Consider the following 13,941-nt stretch of genomic DNA (forward strand, 5'->3'; position numbering starts at 1 on the left):
GTTTTTTTTATGTGAATCATTTTTTTTTAAGTCTTTATTGAATTTGTTACAATTTTGCCTCCGTTTTATGTTTTGTTTCTTCAGCCCTGAGGCATGTGGGATCTTAGCTTCCAGACCAGGGACTGAACCTGCATCCCCTGCATTGGAAGGCAAAATCTTAACCACTGGTCCACCAGGAAAGTTTCAATATTTTAAATAAGTTTAACTACATATTCAATACAGATATTCTTTTCTTTGTAAGACTTAAATATGACACTATGTGAACACCAAGCATTCACTTCACTCCCCAGCTTAAGATACAGACAGGAAATTGCATATCAAGGCTCTTCCCCACCCCCATCTCCCTTCAAATTTTAAGATTCAGGAAAAATAATCACGCTTGACTTCTAGCTCAGAAGTAAGTCTAGGAACAGTCTCATATTTCCTCTGCCTAATTTTTTTTTTCCTGCCCAATATGTTCACAAGAAAGAAGACAGAATGTAGCCATGATCTCAGGGTATAGATTTCTGGGTTTCAACTCCCAGCAACTCTTCCTCCTACCTGTGTAACCTCAGCTGTGCCTCAGCAGTAAGTGCAGGGTAGAAAAAGGATTAACGGGATGAGGACAGACACAGTCCTGGGAACAGAGCAGGTCTCCAGGTCATGAACTGCACTGCGCTTGACACCACATAGCACCCTCAAGCTGCAGTCCTGCTTTTCCTCCATAGCACGTCATAAACACTTCCTCAAGTTATAAAGATTCATTATACGTGCATAACAATCAAATATAGAAATGAATGCATCATTACTCAAAAGGCCATATGTTGGTCTATGTCTGGGTATTTCCTGATTGATTTGATACAATCAACCCCTCAGTGGAGTGCATTTAGTTTCCAAATTTTCAGTATTGTCAATAAGGCAATCTCTGGCATTTTGGACAATTGGGGCTAGGAAATTTCCTAAGAGCTGGACACCAAGCTTTTGCTGCATTTAGACACACTTTCCTATGAAAATCTTCTTGGAACTCCTCTGCTAGCAGGAAAGCATAAGAGGACCCTGTGGGACCACCGTCTCCTGGCTCCTCTGCATCTGGGGTTGTTCCTGGTCAGGTAAAGAATAGGAGTCAACCCACAGGCTGAGAGGAGCTCAGCCTCAAACCAGGTCCCAGCCACAATTCTGGAACAAAGTCCCAGTGTTACTGCGATTCCATTGCTCTGAATAAAGGCTAGACCTTACACAACTGGGTTCAGCATTCACCCAGTTAGAGCCCCATGTCAGCTGATCACTGTGCCCTAAAATAGGAGAGGTCCAGGGGGACCTGTAGGGACAGAGGTGCCTATAGGGTGGGCAGGGGGAGAAACCCAGTAAACAGGAGGCCAGAGAGTCGGTGGGAGAGGCCACCACACAGACAGGTCAGCCCTGGGTCTCCGGGGTGACCATGACCCCAACAACGTATAGCAAAGGATGAGAGGTGGTCACATGCTGTTGTAGTTTAGTTGCTCAGTCATGTCCGACTCTGCAACACCATGGACTGTAGCCTGCCAGGCTCCTCTGTCCATGGGATTCTCCAGGCAAGAATACTGGCCTGGAGGGGGATACATGCCCTCCTCCAGGGGATCATCCCAACCCATAGGGTTGCAAGGAGTTGAAAATGATTTAATGACCAAACAACAACAGAAATTCTTGTGTATTAAAAAAATACTTTATACAGATAAACCAAATTATGGGCTTCTAATAAAACACTCAAGCACTTATTTTTTATATTTATTTTTATTTATTTATTTACTTGACTGCCTGGTCTTAGTTGCAGTGCAGAGGATCTTTAGTTGCAACATGTGGGATCTAGTTCCCTGACCAGGTATTGAACCCCCGACCCCTTGCATTGGGAGCATGGAGTCTTAGCCACTGGACTATGAAGGAACTCCCTGAAACAACTTATGATCAAGATAATTAGGAAGAAAATCTCTTCTTCCATTCCTTGTGCCCACCGTACCCAACCCCTCCAGACACAAGCTTTGGTACGTCTGAGTGTGCCTGTCCAGACCTTTCTCCATGAACTAAGGACAGATGTGCATGCAAACACATCTATAGTGGTGTTCTGCATGCATCTACCATGTTATAATGTTGTTGTTGTTCAGTTGCCCAGGGATGTCCGACTCTTTGCAACCCTATGGACTGCAACATGCCAGGCCTCCCTGTCCCTCACCATCTCCTGGAGTTTGCCCAGGTTTATGTTCATTGCATGAGTGATGTCATCCAGACATCTCATCCTCTGATGTCCTCTCTCCTTCTGCCCTCAATCTTTCCCAGCACTGGGGGCTTTTCAAATGTGTCATCTGTTCACATCAGATGACCAAAATACTGGAGCTTCAGTTTCAGCATCAGTCCTTTCAGTGAATAATCAGGGTTGCTCTCCTTAAGATCAACTGGTTTGATCTCCTTGCAGTCCAAGGGACTTTCAGGAGTCTTCTCCAGCACCACAGTCCAAAGGCACCAATTCTTTGGCGTCCTGTCTTCTTTATGCTCCAGCTCTCACAACCGTACATGACCACTGGGAAGACCATAGCCTTGACTACACGGACCTTTGTCAGCAGAGTAATGTCTCTGCTTTTCAGCACACTGTCTAGGTTTGTCATAGCTTTCCTTCCAAGAAGCAAATCATCTTCTGATTTCATGGCTGCAGCCACTGTCTGCACTGATTTTTGGAGCCCAAGAAAAAAAATTTCTCACTATTTCCACATTTTCCCCTTCTATTTGCCATGAAGTAATGGAGCCAGATGCCATGATCTTAGCTTTTTTAATGTTTAATCTTAAGCAGGCTCCTTGACTCTCCTCCTTCACCCTCAACAAGAGGCTCTTTGGTTCCTCTTCACCTTCTGCCATTAGAAGTGGTGTCATCCACATATCTGAGGCTGTTGATGTTTTCTCCTGCCTGTCTTGATTCTGGCTTGCAACTCATCCAGCCCGGTGTTTCTCATGACGTGCTCTGTAGATGAAACAAAGAAGGAGACAGCAGACAGCCCTGTCATGCTCCTTTCTCAGTCTTGAACCAATCAGTATGTAATGGATTGTGCTATAACACCATGCATTATTTCTGAAATGTGGGATTGTAAGGAAATTTCTAATCACGGTACAGTTTCCCCAAATAAATGCCCCAGGTAGATCATAAAAGAAAAGTCCAGCCACCTCGGGGGGGCCCCCTCTGTCCCATCTTACTCCCTCTCCTTGTCTCCCCGAGGATAACCACTCTCCTGATTTCTAACACAAGTTAGATCATCTTTTTTTGCTGTCTGTTTGTTTTTGTTCCAAACTAGTTTAAGAGTTCCACTTTCACTCCTCAATAGATTTTATGTATTTCCCATATGCTTCTTCACTCATTATTTCATCTAGTTCTGAAGGGTTATTGAGCCTCATCTTGATCAGCCAACCATCTTCGTACCAAGATCTGCTGACAAGCCCTGGATTTTCTGCTAGAGTTTCATTCATTTCAGTTACTTCTCCTGCAAGAGGAGAACAGAGTTCACTAGCAGCTTTCACACTTGTCAAAGCACTGAATTCCTCTTGTTGTGGTCCAATTCCAATTTGGTCTCAACTTAAAAGCAGACTACAGTAAACAACAACAACAACAACAAACCCATCTCTCAAAGCTTCCTGTGCAAAATTGCTGATTCCCCCTGTTCCAGCACCATTTTCAGTTGTTACCCATTCATGCTTGTCTGTGAATGTACACCCCCAGCAGCAGAGAGGGGCCTCCTGGCGCCGCCGGTCGCTGCCAGGGCCACGGTGGGCTGGGCGCGTTGGGTGCCGAGCTGACGCCAAGGCTGCAGACCCCGGCCTGTAAGCTCCGCACCGCTCACAGCACCATGTGTTGGTGTTATTCAGTCGCTAAGTCACGTCCGACGCTTTGCGACCCCCAGGGGCAGCAGCACACCAGGCTTCCCCGTCCTTCACTATCTGGTTCGTCTTCTTTCTGTGCTTTGTATAAACACACGCCCCCCAGAACCTTTGGAGTCCGGCTTCTGTCACTCAATGATGTTTGAGGTTCATCCATTCTGCTTACCATCAGTTCTCATTGCTGGAGAGAATCCCACCAGGTTCTTCATCATCAGTGAGGTTGATGGTCATTGGCTAGGGGCACAGTGACTGTGGCAGAGCTTAAGAGACCATGAGGAGCCCAAGGGAAACAGAGAATGCCCGAGCCCAGAAAGAACCGTGTTCTTTCCCCACCCTGAACATTGTTCATGTGTCTGTACAACCAATCCCATCAACCCTTTCCAATCCTATATGGGGATAAGCTCTCATGTTGGTTCTAATTTGTACTTTCCTGAGGTTACTGAAGCAAACTTGAGTCCACGAACCCACGCTCAGTGAAGCCAATCTACTGACACCAGGTTGTGTTGAAGGAAAGAGCAGTGCTTATTGCAGATGCCAAGCAAGGAGCCCAGACAGCCAGTGCTCAAAACACTCCAACTCTCCAATGACCTTCAAAGAAAAAATTTTCAAGAGACAGGGTGAGGGAGGGGGTCATGAAGTGCGTGATCAGCTCGTGGACATTCTTCTGAATGGTGGGTGGTGAGGTAACTGGGAATCAGCATCATCGACCTTCTGGCTCCAGCTGATCTGGGGTCTACGTGCTCGTGGGCAACATACAGTTAAGTTCTTTCACTTGCTGGGGGTTTCAGTATCTGTAAAACAACTCAGAGGACATGGCTCAGAATATTATCCATAGCCTTTGGGGGACTCTAAATGCCCTTAATTTTGTTTAATGGCTAAACTATTATATTATTTGTCTTGCTTGACTGTTGTCCTTTGTTTCTGCATTTTCTCACTTCTCCATTTAAATTTATTCTTTGGAACTCAGGGAAGACCTAGAAGACTAAAGATTTTCTACAGACAAGAAAGAAGTGGGTGGAAGACACCGGGAGGGAGCTGGGGGATCCTGCTTGGTTACACTAAGGACAAGATGAAAACAGTGTGTTTGTTTACTCTCTTGAAGGGAAATCCTATCCCTCTCACTCTCTTTCTTCCTGTAAAATTTGACTTGACCAGCCTGCTACTGACTTTCGTATTACAGATGAAGTTCCATGGACTTGCTCAAAAATATTTGCCAATCTTCATAAACACTTAGAACAATGTAAGACAGAGGTGAGTGTCCCCTCGCCCCACAGCAGTTATGAGAGAACTCGCTGTGTCATAGAAGTAGTTCAAACCACCAGTTCAGTGACTCTGAACATCAGATGGAATCATATTCACAAAGCGTCAGTGTTGATTTCGGGGCTGTCGGACTCTTGTGTGAATGCTGGTAGCTACTACCAAGTAGAATAGGGTAATACTGGGAGTAGCTGGAGTCAGCTGCCTGGGTTCCAATCCCGTCTCCACCACCTGCTGGATTATAGCACTTGACAAGTTACTTGCTTCCCTGCTAGCTCAGCTGGTAAAGAATCTGCCTGCAATGCAGGAGATTCCTGGGTCAGGAAGATCTGCTGGAGAAGGGTCCCCTCTGTGCTTCAGTCCTGTATTGTAAAATGGAGACAGTAACAGAACTTTCTCATAGGTGGCTGTGAGGCTTAAATGCCTTTGTTTATATTTATAGCTACACGTATTATGAAGAGTGCCTGACCCATTGTAAGCAGTATACATCTGTTTGCTCTTATCCATTACTAGAAACCTGTCTCCGAAAACAGAGCATTAAACATTGTCACGAAAATGTTGTGTAAGACCGATACACTGAGAGCATCTCTAAGAGAAGGTATGTGTATATGTCTGACTCTTTGCAGCCCCTTGGATTGTAGCCTGACGGGCTCCTTTGTCTGTGGAATTTTCCAGGCAATAGTACTGAAGCAGGTTGCCATTTCCTACTCCGGGATATCCTCCAGACCCAGGGATCAAACCGAATCTCTTGTGTCTCCTACATTGGCAAGCAGATTCTTTACCGCTAGCACCACCTGGGAAGCCCCAAGAGAAATTCAGTGAAAGTTGCTCAGTCATGTCTGACTCTTTGTGATCCCATCAACTATATGGTTCATGAAATTCTCCAGGCCAGAATACTGGAGTGGGTAGTCTTTCCCTTCTCCAGGGGATCTTCCCAACCCAGGGGTCAAACCCAGGTCTCCTGCATTGCAGGTGGATTCTTTACTGTCTGAGCCACCAGGAAAGCCCAAGAGAAGGGAAAGGAGACCTGAATACATAGAGGTACCATGTTTGTGGATGGGAGGGTTCACTATTGTTCACTGGTGTCAATCCTGTAGGTTCCATGCAATCCCAATCCTGCCCCCTTGTGGTAGCTTTGCAATGTGTGGGCTTGGCCAGGCCAAATGACATCTCCCAGAGTTCCATTCCCAGTAGTTTTGGCCCAGTCCCTGAGAGGACTATCCTGGCTGGCTTCGAGGGAGGACGTGAAGTAGCACTTTTTCTAGGTGCTCTCGTGTTGATGCGCTGACCAGACTCAGCATGCTGGTGTGAAGCAGTAACTGTGCCTGCGGCTGCCAGGACTTTCCCACATCCCCCTTGTCGCATCTTTATCTCGCTGAAGAAGGGCCCCAGCAGGACACCCAGACCACTAAAGTCAGAGGCAAGAATGACTGTGGGGGTCTCTGTTCACCCTCGAGTGCTCCACAGCTCATACTGAGGGTCCCCGCTTGTTCTCATTCACCCACACTTACATCCATCTTCCCTTGCCAGCTGCTTTCTTGCAGACTTCAGCATCAGACACGAAGACAGCATCTTACAAAACTACTTAACCAGCCCCCACAATTCCAGAAAATGGGAATTCTGTAGGAAACCCTTATATGTGCCACGTGATCCAGGAGTCCCACCTCTGGGTATACATTGGAAGGAAATGAAATCAGGGTGTCAGAGAGAAGGCTTTGTGAGGCATTCCATGTTCACTGCACCATTGCTCACAACAGCCAGGACAAGAAAACAACCAAAGTGCCCATCAGAGGGTGAGTGGATAAAGGAGATACTGCAAACACACTCACACATATCCTGAAATATTATTCAGCCATAAAAAGAAGAAAATCCTGCCATTTGTGACAATGTAGGTGAAACTGGATGACGTTATACTACATAAAATAAGCCAGAGAAAGACAAAACAAAGTATGTTATCATCTATATGTGAAACTTTTTAAAGTCAGACTCATAGAAACAGACAGTATAATGGTGGTTACCAGGGGAGGTGGGGGAAATGGGGAGACGCTGGTCATTGGGTACAAATTTTCAGTTATGAGTTAAGTTCTGAGGATCTAATATACAGAATGGTGACTATAGTTATTAATCCTGTATTGGAAACTTGTAATTTGCTAGAAGTAGATCTTAAGAGTTCTCACCATACAAAAGGTGACCCTGGATGTGTTAACTTGAATGTGGTCATCATTTTACAATGATTATGTGTATCAAATTATCATGTAGTATATTCTAAATACATACAATTGTATTTTGTCAATTATACCTCAATAAAACTGGGAAAAAAGAGAAGTCCTTATATGAAATGTATATATCACAGATGTTCTGATTCTTGGTTAAAACTTGACTAATGAATAATGACTAATGAATGCATCCCTGAAGTGTTACCCTCCTCCATCAACTATCCAAGAACATTAGTAAAATTTTAATGCTCTTTCTACTTTGTGTGAGATGTATTTGCTTCTTGGGGGATTGATGAAGGTTGAACCCTGAGTGTCCCTGGTAGCAATGGACAGTCGGATATTGATTTCCAGTGGGTTCAAGCTAGGGCATCAGGATCTGAATTGGATTCCTGCTTTCACCTAAACCAGTATGTTGCTAAATAATTCATGTGTTAAAGACATATTTAGAACTCATTGATCATTTAAAACAACAGAGAGCAAATTTGTGGAATATAATTGAACAGTACTTAAGATAAAATTTATCTCATAATATGCATGTATTAGAAAATAAAAAAGTTGATATTTGAAGCTTAAGTGATCAGTTAAAGAAAAGGAAATAGCAAAAGGATTAACATCAAAACCTAGTACACTGAAGCTGACAAAGCTAAAAAATCTCTTCAAAAAAGAGAGAAAGCAAAAATAAACTACATTATGAGTAAAATGGAGTCATAGTTATAGCCACCATAAAAAGTCTCTGTACCTTTTATAGAAGTATAAAATGTCAGAAGAGAATACTATGAACACACACCAAGAGATCTGAAAAATGAGGCATAATGAACAACTTTCTAGAAAAAATGATAGAAATTATGCCAAAAGAAAAAGAACAGATGAGTTAACCCTAGACCATTTAAAGAAATGCAATTATTAGTTAAAAAGGTCACAAAAGCAATCATATCATGTTACCAGCCCAGAAAGTTTTATGCTGAGTTCAATCAACCCTGTAAGGATCAGAACTAAACTTTCTAAAGAAATAAGAAAAAAAAAGTCAAACCTCCCCCAATTGATTTTTGAGCAGTTACAATAATCTTGATTTTAAAACCGAGTAAGAAGAATGTGAGAAAGAAAAGCTATATCCATATTTCTTTATAAACATAGATGTGAAAAGTCATAACCAAATTGTTAACAAATATTCACGCCAAGGAAGCCTTAAAGAATATAGCGCTTATGGACTTCCCTGGTGGCTCAGTGGTTAAGAACCTGCCTGTCAATGGAGGGGACACAGGTTCGATCCCTGATCCAGAAAGATCCCACATGCCTCAGAGCAACTAAGTCCATGTGCCACAACTCTTGATTGAGACTGTGCTCTCGAGCCTGGGAGTTGCAACTACTGAGCCCACATGCTGCAACTTCTGGAGCCTGCGCGCCTTAGAGCCTGTGCTCTGCAACCAGAGAAACTACCACAACGAGAAGCCCTTGCAATGCAGCTAGAAAGTAGCCCCTACCCCCTACTGCTAGAAAAAAGCCCATGCATCAACGAAGAACCAGCACAGCCCAAAATAAAGAATACAGGATGTGTAATATTTATTTCCCTATCTTAGAAGAATTTTCTTGGGACTTCTCTGGCAGTCCAGTGGTTAAGGCTCTGAGCTTCCACTGCGTGGGGCACAGGTTTGATCCCTGGTCAGGGAATTAAGATCCTGCATGTCATGCGGCATGGCCAAGAAATGAAATTTTTTTTAAAAATTAGATATCTGCCTCATGTCATACACATCCATGGAAAAACTGATCTATTTGAAAACATTAAAAATTAAAACATCTACCTATGGAAAGACTTCATGAACTAAGAGCCTAGTCACAGATTGGAAGAGAGTATCTGCATTGTGTGTAACTGACAAAGGATTACTATGCAGAATATTAAAAAATTCTTATAATGCAATAAGGAAAGACAAACTTCCTACTAGAAAACAGACAAAGGATGCAGCCAACAATTCTAGAAAGGGGCAGAAAATTATGAAAAGACACTTGATCTCCCTAGAAATCTGGAAAATATAAAATAAAACCTCAATGAGATAGCTTTTCACATTCCATCAGGTTGGGGAAATGAGAGGTCTCATAACACCAGTATTGGTGAAAATACAGGGAATTGAAATGTTGTTGCTGACCCACGAAAAGACGCCGTGATTCTTGGCCTCCGGAAGAGAAGAATTCAATCTGGGGCCAGAGACGAGGCTTGATCGCTCAGAGCTTTCGTGCAATAGAGTTTTATTAAAGTGTAAAAGGGATAGAGAAAGCTTCTGACACAGACATCAGAAAGGGGCAGAAAGAGGACCCCCTTGCTTGTGTTAGCAATGAAGTTATATAACTTCCAATTAGTTATTACAATGAATCAAAAGAATGTCTCAAGTTTGTGAAAATTTTACCAGATCGACTCCCACAATTTACATTTTAGGATAACAAGATTAGAATTTAACAATAGAAAGATCCTCCAGACCCACTCCCATAACATACATTCTAAAATATCAGGATTAGTCAGAAGGTTTTCAGGAAGAAGAAACTGTCCTCCAGACCGATACATTGTTGTTGTATAATCCCTGATTGCCAAGAGCCGGCACAGAAGATCCCACCCACGACAAGGTCACAAGGAGAAAACCTGACAGGCAAGGTGGATCAGGTTTTCAGGGATTCCGAAAAGCTGCCCTCGGTGCTCACCTTAAAGATGATATCTGTCTTTCTGATGCTTGCTTCAATAGGCTACTCCCTAATTTCTGTTACACAGGCAGAAAGCTTTCCCCGATCTCTTTCCAAATAAGAATCAATTTAGAACTTTAATCATTAAGTTTCCTGGGTGGTGGTATTTGATGAGATTATCCAGGGTGAAAGGAGTGTTTTAATTTAAACTCCTTTGCTGGTATAACAGTTTGTTTGGCAAATGCGTTTATGCCCTTGGTACTAATATGCATGATTGCTTATAATACCCTAATCATAAAACAGCATAAAGAACCTGATCATACAAAGGCCCTAATAGACATAGAGCCCTTCGGGGGGTGAGGAAGCCCTATTAGAGAACACAAGAAAAATTATTCTAAAAGTAGCTATTGGGTTAACATTTGCTTGCTGTGTTTTTGCTCTTAATGTGCTAAGGTTGTGTTACAGAAACCATTGTTAATATAGTTATAGATCTAAAAAAATAAAGGCTTAGCCCTAGTGTGGTAACAATGAGATGGTTGTCAATTGTCACCCAGGAGTGCTAAACAGAGGCTGCCTCACCAAAGTCGCAGAGTCAGTGTGGGGTAAACTTCTTAGATAACCTCAACTGACAAATTCTGCAGAAGGATTAATTTTTACGTTAACAAGGTTATGCTTCTACTCTGTAGTGTTGCCCTATGAGACTGCTACCTTTCAGTTAAGGTCACCACAGAAACGGAAAATAGGTTTACATTCACCTGACCTGCATAAAATGTTAAAGGGCCCCAAGGCCAGAAGATAATGTACAAGACCCTCATAAACAAAGAAGTATGCAGAAAACACCCTGGTTTCATGAAGAACAAGCTGATGTAATGTTAAACTATCTTCCCCTTAGAGATGTACTCACTTAGGGTATAAAAGCTACGGTAGAAAATAAAGCATTGCCAGACTCTGCCAGACCCTGCTGCACCCCCGTCTGGTCACTCTCTCTCTCTCTTTCTCTCTCTTTCTCTCTCTCTCTTTCTCTCCCTCGCAGACTTGGCCCTATCAAGGCTGGTCTCACGTGTCTTCTCTCTCTCTCTCACCGACGCCGTTCATCCTGAGGGTACCACCTGGATCCTGCCGAGGCTGGACCCCAGCACCTGGTACAGAGTTTAAACTGAGTTGTGTAATTGACTAAGACTAAAGAATGTAGAGGGCAAAAAAGTTTGTCCTTTTCTCCTCCTTGATAATTCCAGACCCCCTGGAATCTCTGCTTCGAGAGCCCCAGACCCCTTTCTCCTCCTTGGGGACCTGGGCCTTGTTATCAATCTGCCTAGGAATTGACTCTCCCAGAATGGTAACATTTTTTACCATTTCTATTACCATTTTTTTACTGTTTCTCCTGGAGATGTCTGCTGGCAGAGAGCTTTAGAAAACAACTTGGGAACTTCCCTGATGGTCCAGTGGTTAAGACTGTGAACTTGCAAGGCAGGGGGCCCAGGTTCCATCCCTGGTTGGGGACTAGATCCCGCATGCTGCAACCAAGACGTCTCCCAGCCAAATAAATAGGTAAATCTTTTTTTTTTTTTTTTTAAAGCAGTTTGGCAGTGAGTGCCAAGTAAGGCATTTTATTCCCACAAGGAGATGTCGATCCTGTAAAGGCAGCAGGACCCCAGCTAAAACGAGCCATGTTCCAGGCCTCCGGGTGAGGTATTGTAGCAATGAATGTGACCTCTGGGAAGACAGGTGCACCACAGTTTCAGCTCTGGGTGTAAAGCAGCAACTAGCATATTGAGAGCGATATTACACCATCACTGTCCAGGAGGCAACCAAAGTAATCCTGTGGGTCACGGACTGGTCTGGGCTAAAAATCTGTGTCGCTTGTGCACAGTGAATATCTGTGTGCAAATCTGTATGTTGAAACCCTGTTTTGAAATCCAAACTCATATTGCTCTCCACAGTACATGCCAATAAATTGAGAGAAGAGGTGTCAGGGCAAGGAATAGTGACTGTATCAGAAAAACCAGCAGACCAAGAACACGGTGGACTAGCATCCCAAAGAACCACCTTATCTGAGTTAGAATTCAGGCTTCTTTAAGCCTAAAAGGGGAGGGGGTGTTGCTGGTTGTTGTGGGAATCCCTTGTTCTTGCAGCTGTCCAGGTAAATCTGGTCACCATGTTCCTGTAAACCTCCAAAAGACAACTGTAACTTTCTGTCCTGCAACTTTTAATCTCTATGTGAATGGGAAAGTGCCTTTAAAGGTCAGAGGCTGGCTGGAGAATTGTCTGTCACATATATTCCTGGCTCTAGGCAGCATTCTTATATATGCGTGTGTGTGTGTGTGTGTGTGTGTGTGTGTGTGTGTGTGTGTGTGTGTGTGTTTGAAGTAATCTTTATTGAATGATTTTCCCTTTTTTTAGTTTTGGCTGTGCTGCAAGGCATGTGAAGATCTTAGATTCCCGATCACAGATTGAATGCTACCATGGTGGTGAAAGTGCCAAATCCTAACCACTAGACCACCAGGGAGCTCCTTGATTTTCCCCCTTTTAAAAGTGCCAATAAGCTGTTATTTACAAAAAAATCATGTGGTTAGCCTGGGGCCAGCGTCTACCACCCCTGCTTTAGAGTGGGACAACCTGAATCCATGGGAAATTCCAGGCAACATTGGTTTATAAGGCTGCAGAGCCAGCATGACTGAACACAGGCCACAGAGCACAAAAGTTAGAGCTAAAGGAACAGATTCAACATGGAGTCAGATTTGTTCTTCTGAACCCCAAGCAGGCTGGAACTTGGAGGTAGGAATGATTTCGGATGCGGTCAGGAGCAAAACGGCAGCAACCGGCAACTGGAAGCAAGATTTTCATTTCCCAGACCGGGAGTCCTAACCACTGAACCACAGGAGTCAGCAGGTAAGACTAAGGTTCCTAGTCTTGCCTGCCTAATCAAGAATGAATTCAGGCAAGGAGGCAGAAGGTAAAGAGTAAAGTAAAAGTTTATCGAAAAGAAAAAGTACATTCAGAAAGGCACAGGGGAGAGCTCGGAGAGAGAGAAAATCACACCTTTGGGAAGTTTAAATCCTTTATAATAAATCCTTCATAAAAGGGCAGTTTTCCGGATCTATGTCTTCCCTCAAGCCAGTCACCTTATTTTGTCCTCCCTGGTTAATTTGCCTCAGGACCCTCCCCTGGGGTGCTCACGCACACCCTAGCCAAGTTGGATCTTGAAGCGAAGGCTTCTGGGAGGAGCAAGACTCGTTATGGCCTGGAATTATCCTCTGACTTTTGATTCCAAGGCTTACCTGGTGGCCCTGGGTCGGAAAGATCTCCTGGCGAAGGAAATGGCAACCCACTCCTGTATTCTTGCCCGGAGAATTCCATGGACAGAGGAGCCTGGCGGGCTACAGTCCATGGGGTCGCTAAGAGTCAGGCATGACTGAGTGACTAATTCTTTTCTACCTGCTTTCTTGACTCCAAGGAGACTTTCTGTGAGTGTGCAGGGTCTCCTCTGTCAGACAGGGTTTTTTCCTTTTGTTGTCCTCGCCGTGATTATTCCTTTGAGGTAAGAGACTGGCTATTGACCCTGTCAATTCCTTAAATGGAGTCCACCTATCTCTTATCTCAGGAAATGCAAGCAGAAGGGTGGCTTATTGTAAATTTCCAACCTGCAGCCCACCTGTCTCCTACCTCATAAGGGCCACACTCCCCCATGGCGTCCATTCATTCAACAGGCAGGTGTAGAGCTAGGTGCAGGCTTGGACTGGGTGAGCGGGTAGGGTGGAGAGGGATCCAGCCTGCCCTCCCCCAGGGGGAGCAGGCCTCGGTCTGCTCTCCTCAGCCAGGGTCTGGCCCATCCCCCTCTCGGGCATCTTTACTTTCTCTTTCCCTTTGCGGGTAACGTCAGGTCCTACCCCGTGGAGGGGCCTGGCCCCATCAGAGGCTGAGCTCAGCC

At 44.2% G+C, this 13,941-nt stretch overlaps 1 pseudogene; it reads right to left on the minus strand.

Annotated features, from left to right (window-relative positions):
* Positions 1–1,780: 1,780 nt before the first annotated feature.
* LOC136174184 (glycine cleavage system H protein, mitochondrial-like) lies at positions 1,781–13,906 on the minus strand (annotated as a pseudogene).
* Between the last annotated feature and the right edge of the window lie 35 nt (positions 13,907–13,941).

This window comes from Muntiacus reevesi, chromosome 1 (genome assembly GCF_963930625.1).
Source record: "Muntiacus reevesi chromosome 1, mMunRee1.1, whole genome shotgun sequence".
NCBI classification, from domain to species: Eukaryota; Metazoa; Chordata; class Mammalia; order Artiodactyla; family Cervidae; genus Muntiacus; species Muntiacus reevesi.